Source organism: Scyliorhinus torazame, chromosome 23 (genome assembly GCF_047496885.1).
Source record: "Scyliorhinus torazame isolate Kashiwa2021f chromosome 23, sScyTor2.1, whole genome shotgun sequence".
NCBI classification, from domain to species: Eukaryota; Metazoa; Chordata; class Chondrichthyes; order Carcharhiniformes; family Scyliorhinidae; genus Scyliorhinus; species Scyliorhinus torazame.
Genome location: NC_092729.1, coordinates 45,544,698 through 45,561,928, shown reverse-complemented (window position 1 = coordinate 45,561,928; position 17,231 = coordinate 45,544,698).

Sequence of the window (17,231 nt, the reverse complement as noted above, 5' to 3'; positions counted from 1 at the left end):
ACGGAGAATCCTGATGCTGGCGAGACGGAGAGTTCTGATACTGGCGAGACGGAGAATCCTGATACTGGCGTGACGGAGAATCCTGATACTGGCGCGATGGACAATCCTGATACTGGCGGGACGGACAATCCTGATACTGGCGAGACGGACAATCCTGATACTGGCGAGACGGAGAATCCTGATGCTGGCGAGACGGACAATCCTGACACTGGACTGGCGAGACTGAGAATCCCGATACTGGCGAGACGGACAATCCTGATACTGGCGGGACGGCGAATCCTGATACTGGCGTGACGGAGAATCCCGATACTGGCGTGACGGAGAATCCTGATACTGGCGGGACGAACAATCCTGATACTGGCGAGACGGAAAAACCTGATACTGGTTGGACGGAGAATCCTGATACTGGCGGGACGGAGAATCCTGATACTGGCGAGACGGAGAATCCTGATACTGGTGAGACGGAGAATCCTGATACTGGTGGGACGGTGAATCCTGATACTGGCGGAACAGACAATCCTGATACTGGCGTGACGGAGAATCCTGATACTGGCTGGACGGAGAATCCTGATACTGGTGGGACGGAGAGTCCTGATACTGGCGGGACGGAGAATCCTGATACTGGCGTGACGGAGAATCCTGATACTGGCGGGATGGAGAATCCTGATACTGGCGAGACGGAGAGTCCTGATACTGGCGGGACGGAGAATCCTGATACTGGCGGGACGGAGAATCCTGATGCTGGCGAGACGGAGAATCCTGATGCTGGCGAGACGGAGAATCCTGATACTGGCGAGACGGACAATTCTGATACTTGCGAGACGGAGAGTCCTGATACTGGCGAGACGGACAATCCTGATACTGGCGAGACGGACAATCCTGATACTGGCGGGACGGAGAATCCTGATACTGGCGAGACGGAGAATCCTGATACTGGCGGGACGGAGAATCCTGATACTGGTGAGACGGAGATTCCTTTTACTGGCGTGAAGGAGAATCCTGATACTGGCGAGACGGACAATCCTGATACTGGCGGGACGGACAATCCCGATACTGGCGAGATGGAGAATCCTGATGCTGGCGAGACGGACAATCCTGATACTGGCGGGACGGAGAATCCTGATACTGGCGAGACGGACAATCCTGATACTGGCGAGATGGAGAGTCCTGATGCTGGCGAGATGGACAATCCTGATACTGGCAAGACGGACAATCCTGATACTGGCGTGACGGACAATCCTGATACGGGCGGGATGGACAATCCTGATACTGGCGACACGGACAATCCTGATACTGGCGAGACGGTGAATCCTGATACTGGCGGGACGGAGAATCCTGATACAGGCGGGACGGACAATCCTGATACTGGCGAGACGGACAATCCTGATACTGGCGGGATTGGGAATCCTGATACTGGCGAGACGGAGAATCCTGATACTGGCGGGACTGAGAATCCTGATACTGGCGAGACGGAGAATCCTGATACTGGCGTGAAGGAGAATCCTGATACTGGTGGGATGGAGAATCCTGATGCTGTCGAGACGGACAATCCTGATACTGGCGAGACGGACACTCCTGATAATGGCGAGACGGAGAGTCCTGATACTGGGGGGACGGAGAATCCTGATACTGGAGGGACGGAGAGTCCTGATACTGGCGTGATGGACAATCCTGATACGGGCGAGATGGACAATCCTGATACTGGCGAGACGGAGAGTCCTGATACTGGCGAGACGGAGAATCCTGATACTGGCGGGACGGAGAAACCTGATACTGGCGGGACGGAGAGTCCTGATACTGGCGGGACGGAGAATCCTGATACTGGCGAGACAGAGAGTCCTGATACTGGCGAGACGGAGAATCCTGATACTGGCGAGACGGAGAATACTGATACTGGCGTGACGGAAAATCCTGATACTGGCGAGACGGAGAATCCTGATACTGGCGAGGCGGACAATCCTGATACTGGCGGGATGGAGAATCCTGATGCTGGCGAGACGGACAATCCTGATACTGGCGAGACGGAGAATCCTGATACTGGCGAGACGGAGAATCCTGATACTGGCGAGACGCAGAATCCTGATACTGGCGAGACGGACAATCCTGATACTGGTGAGACGGAGAGTCCTGATGCTGGCGAGACGGAGAGTCCTGATACTGGCGAGACGGACAATCCTGATACTGGCGAAACGGAGAATCCTGATACTGGCGAGACGGACAATCCTGATACTGGCGAGACGGAGAATCCTGATGCTGGCGAGACGGAGAATCCTGATACTGGCGGGACGGAGAAACCTGATACTGGCGGGACGGAGAGTCCTGATACTGGCGGGACGGAGAATCCTGATACTGGCGAGACAGAGAGTCCTGATACTGGCGAGACGGAGAATCCTGATACTGGCGGGACTGAGAATCCTGATACTGGCGAGACGGAGAATCCTGATACTGGCGTGAAGGAGAATCCTGATACTGGTGGGATGGAGAATCCTGATGCTGTCGAGACGGACAATCCTGATACTGGCGAGACGGACACTCCTGATAATGGCGAGACGGAGAGTCCTGATACTGGGGGGACGGAGAATCCTGATACTGGAGGGACGGAGAGTCCTGATACTGGCGTGATGGACAATCCTGATACGGGCGAGATGGACAATCCTGATACTGGCGAGACGGAGAGTCCTGATACTGGCGAGACGGAGAATCCTGATACTGGCGGGACGGAGAAACCTGATACTGGCGGGACGGAGAGTCCTGATACTGGCGGGACGGAGAATCCTGATACTGGCGAGACAGAGAGTCCTGATACTGGCGAGACGGAGAATCCTGATACTGGCGAGACGGAGAATACTGATACTGGCGTGACGGAAAATCCTGATACTGGCGAGACGGAGAATCCTGATACTGGCGAGGCGGACAATCCTGATACTGGCGGGATGGAGAATCCTGATGCTGGCGAGACGGACAATCCTGATACTGGCGAGACGGAGAATCCTGATACTGGCGAGACGGAGAATCCTGATACTGGCGAGACGCAGAATCCTGATACTGGCGAGACGGACAATCCTGATACTGGTGAGACGGAGAGTCCTGATGCTCGCGAGACGGAGAGTCCTGATACTGGCGAGACGGACAATCCTGATACTGGCGAAACGGAGAATCCTGATACTGGCGAGACGGACAATCCTGATACTGGCGAGACGGAGAATCCTGATGCTGGCGAGACGGAGAATCCTGATACTGGCGGGACGGAGAAACCTGATACTGGCGGGACGGAGAGTCCTGATACTGGCGGGACGGAGAATCCTGATACTGGCGAGACAGAGAGTCCTGATACTGGCGAGACGGAGAATCCTGATACTGGCGAGACGGAGAATACTGATACTGGCGTGACGGACAATCCTGATACTGGCGAGACGGAGAATCCTGATACTGGCGAGGCGGACAATCCTGATACTGGCGGGATGGAGAATCCTGATGCTGGCGAGACGGACAATCCTGATACTGGCGAGACAGAGAATCCTGATACTGGCGAGACGGAGAATCCTGATACTGGCGAGACGGAGAATCCTGATACTGGCGGGACGGAGAATCCTGATACTGGCGGGACGGAGAATTCTGATACTGGCGGGATGGAGAATCCTGATGCTGGCGAGACGGACAATCCTGATACTGGCGAGACGGACAATCCCGATACTGGCGAGATGGAGAATCCTGATGCTGGCGAGACGGACAATCCTGATACTGGCGGGACGGAGAATCCTGATACTGGCGAGACGGACAATCCTGATACTGGCGAGATGGAGAGTCCTGATGCTGGCGAGATGGACAATCCTGATACTGGCAAGATGGACAATCCTGATACTGGCGTGACGGACAATCCTGATACGGGCGGGATGGACAATCCTGATACTGGCGACACGGACAATCCTGATACTGGCGAGACGGAGAATCCTGATACTGGCGGGACGGAGAATCCTGATACAGGCGGGACGGACAATCCTGATACTGGCGAGACGGACAATCCTGATACTGGCGGGATTGGGAATCCTGATACTGGCGAGACGGAGAATCCTGATACTGGCGGGACTGAGAATCCTGATACTGGCGAGACGGAGAATCCTGATACTGGCGTGAAGGAGAATCCTGATACTGGTGGGATGGAGAATCCTGATGCTGTCGAGATGGACAATCCTGATACTGGCGAGACGGACACTCCTGATAATGGCGAGACGGAGAGTCCTGATACTGGCGGGACGGAGAATCCTGATACTGGAGGGACGGAGAGTCCTGATACTGGCGTGATGGACAATCCTGATACGGGCGAGATGGACAATCCTGATACTGGCGAGACGGAGAGTCCTGATACTGGCGAGACGGAGAATCCTGATACTGGCGGGACGGAGAAACCTGATACTGGCGGGACGGAGAGTCCTGATACTGGCGGGACGGAGAATCCTGATACTGGCGAGACAGAGAGTCCTGATACTGGCGAGACGGAGAATCCTGATACTGGCGAGACGGAGAATACTGATACTGGCGTGACGGACAATCCTGATACTGGCGAGACGGAGAATCCTGATACTGGCGAGGCGGACAATCCTGATACTGGCGGGATGGAGAATCCTGATGCTGGCGAGACGGACAATCCTGATACTGGCGAGACGGAGAATCCTGATACTGGCGAGACGGAGAATCCTGATACTGGCGAGACGCAGAATCCTGATACTGGCGAGACGGACAATCCTGATACTGGTGAGACGGAGAGTCCTGATGCTGGCGAGACGGAGAGTCCTGATACTGGCGAGACGGACAATCCTGATACTGGCGAAACGGAGAATCCTGATACTGGCGAGACGGACAATCCTGATACTGGCGAGACGGAGAATCCTGATGCTGGCGAGACGGAGAATCCTGATACTGGCAGGACGGAGAAACCTGATACTGGCGGGACGGAGAGTCCTGATACTGGCGGGACGGAGAATCCTGATACTGGCGAGACAGAGAGTCCTGATACTGGCGAGACGGAGAATCCTGATACTGGCGAGACGGAGAATACTGATACTGGCGTGACGGACAATCCTGATACTGGCGAGACGGAGAATCCTGATACTGGCGAGGCGGACAATCCTGATACTGGCGGGATGGAGAATCCTGATGCTGGCGAGACGGACAATCCTGATACTGGCGAGACGGAGAATCCTGATACTGGCGAGACGGAGAATCCTGATACTGGCGAGACGGAGAATCCTGATACTGGCGGGACGGAGAATCCTGATACTGGCGGGACGGAGAATCCTGATACTGGCGGGATGGAGAATCCTGATGCTGGCGAGACGGACAATCCTGATACTGGCGAGACGGACAATCCTGATACTGGCGAGACGGACAATCCTGATACTGGCGAGATGGAGAGTCCTGATACTGGCGGGACGGAGAATCCTGATACTGGAGGGACGGAGAGACCATATACTGGCGTGACGGACAATCCTGATACGGCCGAGATGGACAATCCTGATACTGGCGGGACGGAGAATCCTGATATGGCGTGACGGAGAATCCTGATACTGGCGAGACGGAGAATCCTGATACTGGCGAGACGGAGAATCCTGATACTGGCGAGACGGAGAACCTTGATACTGGCGAGACGGAGAATCCTGATACTGGCGGGACGGACAATCCTGATACTGGCGGGACGGAGAATCCTGATACTGGCGGGACGGAGAATCCTGATACTGGCGAGCGGAGATCCTGATGCTGGCGAGACGGAAAATGCTGATACTGGCGAGACGGAGAATCCTGATACTGGCGAGACGCAGAATCCTGATACTGGCGAGACGGACAATCCTGATACTGGTGAGACGGAGAGTCCTGATGCTGGCGAGACGGAGAGTCCTGATACTGGCGAGACGGACAATCCTGATACTGGCGAAACGGAGAATCCTGATACTGGCGAGACGGACAATCCTGATACTGGCGAGACGGAGAATCCTGATGCTGGCGAGACGGAGAGTCCTGATACTGGCGAGACGGAGAATCCTGATACTGGCGTGACGGAGAATCCTGATACTGGCGAGACGGACAATCCTGATACTGGTGAGACGGAGAGTCCTGATGCTGGCGAGACGGAGAGTCCTGATACTGGCGAGACGGACAATCCTGATACTGGCGAAACGGAGAATCCTGATACTGGCGAGACGGACAATCCTGATACTGGCGAGACGGAGAATCCTGATGCTGGCGAGACGGAGAGTCCTGATACTGGCGAGACGGAGAATCCTGATACTGGCGTGACGGAGAATCCTGATACTGGCGCGATGGACAATCCTGATACTGGCGGGATGGACAATCCTGATACTGGCGAGACGGACAATCCTGATACTGGCGAGACGGAGAATCCTGATGCTGGCGAGACGGACAATCCTGACACAGGACTGGCGAGACTGAGAATCCCGATACCGGCGAGACGGACAATCCTGATACTGGCGGGACGGCGAATCCTGATACTGGCGTGACGGAGAATCCCGATACTGGCGTGACGGAGAATCCTGATACTGGCGGGACGAACAATCCTGATACTGGCGAGACGGAAAAACCTGATACTGGTTGGACGGAGAATCCTGATACTGGCGCGACGGAGAATCCTGATACTGGCGAGACGGAGAATCCTGATACTGGTGAGACGGAGAATCCTGATACTGGTGGGACGGAGAATCCTGATACTGGCGGGACAGACAATCCTGATACTGGCGTGACGGAGAATCCTGATACTGGCGGGACGGAGAATCCTGATGCTGGCGAGACGGAGAATCCTGATGCTGGCGAGACGGAGAATCCTGATACTGGCGAGACGGACAATCCTGATACTGGCGAGACGGAGAGTCCTGATACTGGCGAGACGGACAATCCTGATACTGGCGAGACGGACAATCCTGATACTGGCGGGACGGAGAATCCTGATACTGGCGAGACGGAGAATCCTGATACTGGCGGGACGGAGAATCCTGATACTGGCGAGACGGAGAATCCTGATACTGGCGTGAAGGAGAATCCTGATACTGGCGAGACGGACAATCCTGATACTGGCGGGACGGACAATCCCGATACTGGCGAGATGGAGAATCCTGATTCTGGCGAGACGGACAATCCTGATACTGGCGGGACGGAGAATCCTGATACTGGCGAGACGGAGAGTCCTGATGCTGGCGAGATGGACAATCCTGATACTGGCGAGACGGACAATCCTGATACTGGCGTGACGGACAATCCTGATACTGGCGGGATGGACAATCCTGATACTGGCGACACGGACAATCCTGATACTGGCGAGACGGAGAATCCTGATACTGGTGGGACGGAGAATCCTGATACTGGCGGGACGGAGAATCCTGATACTGGCGGGACAGACAATCCTGATACTGGCGAGACGGACAATCCTGATACTGGCGGGATGGAGAATCCTGATACTGGCGAGAAGGAGAATCCTGATACTGGCGGGACGGAGAATCCTGATACTGGCGAGACGGAGAATCCTGATACTGGCGTGAAGGAGAATCCTGATACTGGCGGGATGGAGAATCCTGATGCTGGCGAGACGGACAATCGTGATACTGGTGAGAAGGACAATCCTGATACTGGCGAGACGGAGAGTCCTGATACTGGCGGGACGGAGAATCCTGATACTGGAGGGACGGAGAGTCCTGATACTGGCGTGACGGACAATCCTGATACGGGCGAGATGGACAATCCTGATACTGGCGAGACGGAGAGTCCTGATACTGGCGAGACGGAGAGTCCCGATATGGCGTGACGGAGAATCCTGATACTGGCGAGACGGAGAATCCTGATACTGGCGAGACGGAGAATCCTGATACTGGCGGGACGGAGAATCCTGATACTGGCGAGATGGAGAATCCTGATACTGGCGGGACGGACAATCCTGATACTGGCGGGACGGACAATCCTGATACTGGTGGGACGGAGAATCCTGATACTGGCGAGCGGAGAATCCTGATGCTGGCGAGACGCAGAATCCTGATACTGGCGAGATGGACAATCCTGATACTGGCGAGACGGAGAGTCCTGATGCTGGCGAGACGGAGAGTCCTGATACTGGCGAGACGGACAATCCTGATACTGGCGAGACGGAGAATCCTGATACTGGCGAGATGGACAATCCTGATACTGGCGAGACGGAGAATCCTGATGCTGGCGAGATGGAGAGTCCTGATACTGGCGAGACGGAGAATCCTGATACTGGCGTGACGGAGAATCCTGATACTGGCGCGATGGACAATCCTGATACTGGCGGGACGGACAATCCTGATACTGGCGAGACGGACAATCCTGATACTGGCGAGACGGACAATCCTGATGCTGGCGAGTCGGACAATCCTGACACTGGACTGGCGAGACTGAGAATCCCGATACTGGTGAGACGGACAATCCTGATACTGGCGGGACGGCGAATCCTGATACTGGCGTGACGGAGAATCCTGATACTGGCGGGACGGAGAATCCTGATACTGGCGGGACGGAGAATCCTGATACTGGCGGGATGGAGAATCCTGATGCTGGCGAGATGCACAATCCTGATACTGGCGAGACGGACAATCCTGATACTGGCGAGACGGACAATCCTGATACTGGCGAGATGGAGAGTCCTGATACTGGCGGGACGGAGAATCCTGATGCTGGCGAGACGGAGAATCCTGATGCTGGCGAGACGGAGAATCCTGATACTGGCGAGACGGACAATCCTGATACTGGCGAGACGGAGAGTCCAGATACTGGCGAGACGGAGAATCCTGATACTGGCGAGACGGACAATCCTGATGCTGGCTGGACGGAGAATCCTGATACTGGCGGGACGGAGAATCCTGATACTGGCGAGACGGAGAATCCTGATACTGGTGAGACAGAGAATCCTGATACTGGTGGGACGGAGAATCCTGATACTGGCGGGACAGACAATTCTGATACTGGCGTGACGGAGAATCCTGATACTGGCTGGACGGAGAATCCAGATATTGGCGGGACGGAGAGTCCTGATACTGGCGGGACGGAGAATCCTGATACTGGCGTGACGGAGAATCCTGATACTGGAGGGATGGAGAATCCTGATACTGGCGAGACGGAGAGTCCTGATACTGGCGGGACGGAGAATCCTGATACTGGCGGGACGGAGAATCCTGATGCTGGCGAGACGGAGAATCCTGATGCTGGCGAGACGGAGAATCCTGATACTGGCGAGACGGACAATCCTGATACTGGCGAGACGGAGAGTCCTGATACTGGCGAGACGGACAAACCTGATACTGGCGAGACGGACAATCCTGATACTGGCGGGACGGACAATCCTGATACTGGCGGGACGGAGAATCCTGATACTGGCGAGCGGAGCATCCTGATGCTGGCGAGACGCAGAATCCTGATACTGGCGAGATGGACAATCCTGATACTGGCGAGACGGAGAGTCCTGATGCTGGCGAGACGGAGAGTCCTGATACTGGCGAGACGGACAACCCTGATACTGGCGAGACGGAGAATCCTGATACTGGCGAGACGGACAATCCTGATACTGGCGAGACGGAGAATCCTGATGCTGGCGAGACGGAGAGTCCTGATACTGGCGAGACGGAGAATCCTGATACTGGCGTGACGGAGAATCCTGATACTGGCGCGATGGACAATCCTGATACTGGCGGGACGGACAATCCTGATACTGGCGAGACGGACAATCCTGATACTGGCGAGACGGACAATCCTGATGCTGGCGAGTCGGACAATCCTGACACTGGACTGGCGAGACTGAGAATCCCGATACTGGCGAGACGGACAATCCTGATACTGGCGGGACGGCGAATCCTGATACTGGCGTGATGGAGAATCCTGATACTGGCGGGACGGAGAATCCTGATACTGGCGGGACGGAGAATCCTGATACTGGCGGGATGGAGAATCCTGATGCTGGCGAGACTCACAATCCTGATACTGGCGAGACGGACAATCCTGATACTGGCGAGACGGACAATCCTGATACTGGCGAGATGGAGAGTCCTGATACTGGCGGGACGGAGAATCCCGATACTGGCGAGACGGACAATCCTGATACTGGCGGGACGGCGAATCCTGATACTGGCGTGACGGAGAATCCTGATACTGGCGGGACGGAGAATCCTGATACTGGCGGGACGGAGAATCCTGATACTGGCGGGATGGAGAATCCTGATGCTGGCGAGATGCACAATCCTGATACTGGCGAGACGGACAATCCTGATACTGGCGAGACGGACAATCCTGATACTGGCGGGACGGAGAATCCTGATGCTGGCGAGATGCACAATCCTGATACTGGCGGGACGGAGAATCCTGATGCTGGCGAGACGGAGAATCCTGATGCTGGCGAGACGGAGAATCCTGATACTGGCGAGACGGACAATCCTGATACTGGCGAGACGGACAATCCTGATACTGGCTGGACGGAGAATCCTGATACTGGCGGGACGGAGAATCCTGATACTGGCGAGACGGAGAATCCTGATACTGGTGAGACAGGGAATCCTGATACTGGTGGGACGGAGAATCCTGATACTGGCGGGACAGACAATTCTGATACTGGCGTGACGGAGAATCCTGATACTGGCTGGACGGAGAATCCAGATACTGGCGGGACGGAGAGTCCTGATACTGGCGGGACGGAGAATCCTGATACTGGCGTGACGGAGAATCCTGATACTGGCGGGATGGAGAATCCTGATACTGGCGAGACGGAGAGTCCTGATACTGGCGGGACGGAGAATCCTGATACTGGCGGGACGGAGAATCCTGATGCTGGCGAGACGGAGAATCCTGATGCTGGCGAGACGGAGAATCCTGATACTGGCGAGACGGACAATCCTGATACTGGCGAGACGGAGAGTCCTGATACTGGCGAGACGGACAAACCTGATACTGGCGAGACGGACAATCCTGATACTGGCGGGACGGACAATCCTGATACTGGCGGGACGGAGAATCCTGATACTGGAGGGACGGAGAGTCCTGATACTGGCGTGACGGACAATCCTGATACGGGCGAGATGGACAATCCTGATACTGGCGAGACGGAGAGTCCTGATACTGGCGAGACGGAGAGTCCCGATATGGTCGTGACGGAGAATCCTGATACTGGCGAGACGGAGAATCCTGATACTGGCGAGACGGAGAATCCTGATACTGGCGGGACGGAGAATCCTGATACTGGCGAGATGGAGAATCCTGATACTGGCGGGACGGACAATCCTGATACTGGCGCGACGGACAATCCTGATACTGGCGGGACGGACAATCCTGATACTGGCGAGACGGAGAATCCTGATACTGGCGAGCGGAGAATCCTGATGCTGGCGAGACGCAGAATCCTGATACTGGCGAGATGGACAATCCTGATACTGGCGAGACGGAGAGTCCTGATGCTGGCGAGACGGAGAGTCCAGATACTGGCGAGACGGACAATCCTGATACTGGCGAGACGGAGAATCCTGATACTGGCGAGACGGACAATCCTGATACTGGCGAGACGGAGAATCCTGATGCTGGCGAGATGGAGAGTCCTGATACTGGCGAGACGGAGAATCCTGATACTGGCGTGACGGACAATCCTGATACTGGCGAGATGGAGAGTCCAGATACTGGCGCGATGGACAATCCTGATACTGGGGGGACGGACAATCCTGATACTGGCGAGACGGACAATCCTGATACTGGCGAGACGGACAATCCTGATGCTGGCGAGTCGGACAATCCTGACACTGGACTGGCGAGACTGAGAATCCCGATACTGGCGAGACGGACAATCCTGATACTGGCGGGACGGCGAATCCTGATACTGGCGTGACGGAGAATCCTGATACTGGCGGGACGGAGAATCCTGATACTGGCGGGACGGAGAATCCTGATACTGGCGGGATGGAGAATCCTGATGCTGGCGAGATGCACAATCCTGATACTGGCGAGACGGACAATCCTGATACTGGCGAGACGGACAATCCTGATACTGGCGAGATGGAGAGTCCTGATACTGGCGGGACGGAGAATCCTGATGCTGGCGAGACGGAGAATCCTGATGCTGGCGAGACGGAGAATCCTGATACTGGCGAGACGGACAATCCTGATACTGGCGAGACGGAGAGTCCAGATACTGGCGAGACGGAGAATCCTGATACTGGCGAGACGGACAATCCTGATACTGGCTGGACGGAGAATCCTGATACTGGCGGGACGGAGAATCCTGATACTGGCGAGACGGAGAATCCTGATACTGGTGAGACAGAGAATCCTGATACTGGTGGGACGGAGAATCCTGATACTGGCGGGACAGACAATTCTGATACTGGCGTGACGGAGAATCCTGATACTGGCTGGACGGAGAATCCAGATACTGGCGGGACGAAGAGTCCTGATACTGGCGGGACGGAGAATCCTGATACTGGCGTGACGGAGAATCCTGATACTGGCGGGATGGAGAATCCTGATACTGGCGAGACGGAGAGTCCTGATACTGGCGGGACGGAGAATCCTGATACTGGCGGGACGGAGAATCCTGATGCTGGCGAGACGGAGAATCCTGATGCTGGCGAGACGGAGAATCCTGATACTGGCGAGACGGACAATCCTGATACTGGCGAGACGGAGAGTCCTGATATTGGCGAGACGGACAAACCTGATACTGGCGAGACGGACAATCCTGATACTGGCGGGACGGACAATCCTGATACTGGCGGGACGGAGAATCCTGATACTGGCGAGCGGAGCATCCTGATGCTGGCGAGACGCAGAATCCTGATACTGGCGAGATGGACAATCCTGATACTGGCGAGACGGAGAGTCCTGATGCTGGCGAGACGGAGAGTCCTGATACTGGCGAGACGGACAATCCTGATACTGGCGAGACGGAGAATCCTGATACTGGCGAGACGGACAATCCTGATACTGGCGAGACGGAGAATCCTGATGCTGGCGAGACGGAGAGTCCTGATACTGGCGAGACGGAGAATCCTGATACTGGCGTGACGGAGAATCCTGATACTGGCGCGATGGACAATCCTGATACTGGCGGGACGGACAATCCTGATACTGGCGAGACGGACAATCCTGATACTGGCGAGACGGACAATCCTGATGCTGGCGAGTCGGACAATCCTGACACTGGACTGGCGAGACTGAGAATCCCGATACTGGCGAGACGGACAATCCTGATACTGGCGGGACGGCGAATCCTGATACTGGCGTGATGGAGAATCCTGATACTGGCGGGACGGAGAATCCTGATACTGGCGGGACGGAGAATCCTGATACTGGCGGGATGGAGAATCCTGATGCTGGCGAGACGCACAATCCTGATACTGGCGAGACGGACAATCCTGATACTGGCGAGACGGACAAACCTGATACTGGCGAGATGGAGAGTCCTGATACTGGCGGGACGGAGAATCCCGATACTGGCGAGACGGACAATCCTGATACTGGCGGGACGGCGAATCCTGATACTGGCGTGACGGAGAATCCTGATACTGGCGGGACGGAGAATCCTGATACTGGCGGGACGGAGAATCCTGATACTGGCGGGATGGAGAATCCTGATGCTGGCGAGATGCACAATCCTGATACTGGCGAGACGGACAATCCTGATACTGGCGAGACGGACAATCCTGATACTGGCGAGATGGAGAATCCTGATGCTGGCGAGATGCACAATCCTGATACTGGCGGGACGGAGAATCCTGATGCTGGCGAGACGGAGAATCCTGATGCTGGCGAGACGGAGAATCCTGATACTGGCGAGACGGACAATCCTGATACTGGCGAGACGGAGAGTCCAGATACTGGCGAGACGGAGAATCCTGATACTGGCGAGACGGAAAATCCTGATACTGGCTGGACGGAGAATCCTGATACTGGCGGGACGGAGAATCCTGATACTGGCGAGACGGAGAATCCTGATACTGGTGAGACAGAGAATCCTGATACTGGTGGGACGGAGAATCCTGATACTGGCGGGACAGACAATTCTGATACTGGCGTGACGGAGAATCCTGATACTGGCTGGACGGAGAATCCAGATACTGGCGGGACGGAGAGTCCTGATACTGGCGGGACGGAGAATCCTGATACTGGCGTGACGGAGAATCCTGATACTGGCGGGATGGAGAATCCTGATACTGGCGAGACGGAGAGTCCTGATACTGGCGGGACGGAGAATCCTGATACTGGCGGGACGGAGAATCCTGATGCTGGCGAGACGGAGAATCCTGATGCTGGCGAGACGGAGAATCCTGATACTGGCGAGACGGACAATCCTGATACTGGCGAGACGGAGAGTCCTGATACTGGCGAGACGGACAAACCTGATACTGGCGAGACGGACAATCCTGATACTGGCGGGACGGACAATCCTGATACTGGCGGGACGGAGAATCCTGATACTGGTGAGACGGAGAATCCTGATACTGGCGAGCGGAGCATCCTGATGCTGGCGAGACGCAGAATCCTGATACTGGCGAGATGGACAATCCTGATACTGGCGAGACGGAGAGTCCTGATGCTGGCGAGACGGAGAGTCCTGATACTGGCGAGACGGACAATCCTGATACTGGCGAGACGGAGAATCCTGATACTGGCGAGACGGACAATCCTGATACTGGCGAGACGGAGAATCCTGATGCTGGCGAGACGGAGAGTCCTGATACTGGCGAGGCGGAGAATCCTGATACTGGCGTGACGGAGAATCCTGATACTGGCGCGATGGACAATCCTGATACTGGCGGGACGGACAATCCTGATACTGGCGAGACGGACAATCCTGATACTGGCGAGACGGACAATCCTGATGCTGGCGAGTCGGACAATCCTGACACTGGACTGGCGAGACTGAGAATCCCGATACTGGCGAGACGGACAATCCTGATACTGGCGGGACGGCGAATCCTGATACTGGCGTGATGGAGAATCCTGATACTGGCGGGACGGAGAATCCTGATACTGGCGGGACGGAGAATCCTGATACTGGCGGGATGGAGAATCCTGATGCTGGCGAGACGCACAATCCTGATACTGGCGAGATGGACAATCCTGATACTGGCGAGACGGACAATCCTGATACTGGCGAGATGGAGAGTCCTGATACTGGCGGGACGGAGAATCCTGATGCTGGCGAGACGGAGAATCCTGATGCTTCCGAGACGGAGAATCCTGATACTGGCGAGACGGACAATCCTGATACTGGCGAGACGGAGAGTCCTGATACTGGCGAGACGGAGAATCCTGATACTGGCGAGACGGACAATCCTGATACTGGCTGGACGGAGAATCCTGATACTGGCGGGACGGAGAATCCTGATACTGGCGAGACGGAGAATCCTGATACTGGTGAGACGGAGAATCCTGATACTGGCGGGACAGACAATCCTGATAATGGCGTGACGGAGAATCCTGATACTGGCTGGTCGGAGAATCCAGATACTGGCGGGACGGAGAGTCCTGATACTGGCGGGACGGAGAATCCTGATACTGGCGTGACGGAGAATCCTGACACTGGCGGGATGGAGAATCCTGATACTGGCGAGACGGAGAGTCCTGATACTGGCGGGACGGAGAATCCTGATACTGGCGGGACGGAGAATCCTGATGCTGGCGAGACGGAGAATCCTGATGCTGGCGAGACGGAGAATCCTGATACTGGCGAGACGGACAATCCTGATACTGGCGAGACGTAGAGTCCTGATTCTGGCGAGACGGACAAACCTGATACTGGCGAGACGGACAATCCTGATACTGGCGGGACGGAGAATCCTGATACTGGCGAGACGGAGAATCCTGATTATGGCGGGACGGTGAATCCTGATACTGGCGAGACGGAGAATCCTGATACTGGCGTGAAGGAGAATCCTGATACTGGCGAGACGGACAATCCTGATACTGGCGGGACGGACAATCCCGATACTGGCGAGATGGAGAATCCTGATGCTGGCGAGATGGACAATCCTGATACTGGCGAGACGGACAATCCTGATACTGGCGAGACGGACAATCCTGATACTGGCGAGATGGAGAGTCCTGATACTGGCGGGACGGAGAATCCTGATGCTGGAGGGACGGAGAGACCTGATACTGGCGTGACGGACAATCCTGATACGGCCGAGATGGACAAACCTGATACTGGCGAGACGGAGAGCCCTGATACTGGCGAGACGGAGTGTCCTGATATGGCGGGACGGAGAACCTTGATACTGGCGAGACGGAGAATCCTGATACTGGCGGGACGGACAATCCTGATACTGGCGGGAGGGAGAATCCTGATCCTGGCGGGACGGAGAATCCTGATACTGGCGAGCGGAGAATCCTGATGCTGGCGAGACGGAAAATCCTGATACTGGCGAGACGGAGAATCCTGATACTGGCGAGACGCAGAATCCTGATACTGGCGGGACGGACAATCCTGATACTGGTGAGACGGAGAGTCCTGATGCTGGCGAGACGGAGAGTCCTCATACTGGCGAGACGGACAATCCTGATACTGGCGAAACGGAGAATCCTGATACTGGCGAGACGGACAATCCTGATACTGGCGAGACGGAGAATCCTGTTGCTGGCGAGACGGAGAGTCCTGATACTGGCGAGACGGAGAATCCTGATACTGGCGTGACGGAGAATCCTGATACTGGCGCGATGGACAATCCTGATACTGGCGGGACGGACAATCCTGATACTGGCGAGACGGACAATCCTGATACTGGCGAGACGGAGAATCCTGATGCTGGCGAGACGGACAATCCTGACACTGGACTGGCGAGACTGAGAATCCCGATACTGGCGAGACGGACAATCCTGATACTGGCGGGATGGCGAATCCTGATACTGGCGTGACGGAGAATCCCGATACTGGCGTGACGGAGAATCCTGATACTGGCGGGACGAACAATCCTGATACTGGCGAGACGGAAAAACCTGATACTGGTTGGACGGAGAATCCTGATACTGGCGGGACGGAGAATCCTGATAATGGCGAGACGGAGAATCCTGATACTGGTGAGACGGAGAATCCTGATACTGGTGGGACGGAGAATCCTGAAACTGGCGGAACAGACAATCCTGATACTGGCGTGACGGAGAATCCTGATACTGGCTGGACGGAGAATCCTGATACTGGTGGGACGGAGAGTCCTGATACTGGCGGGACGGAGAATCCTGATACT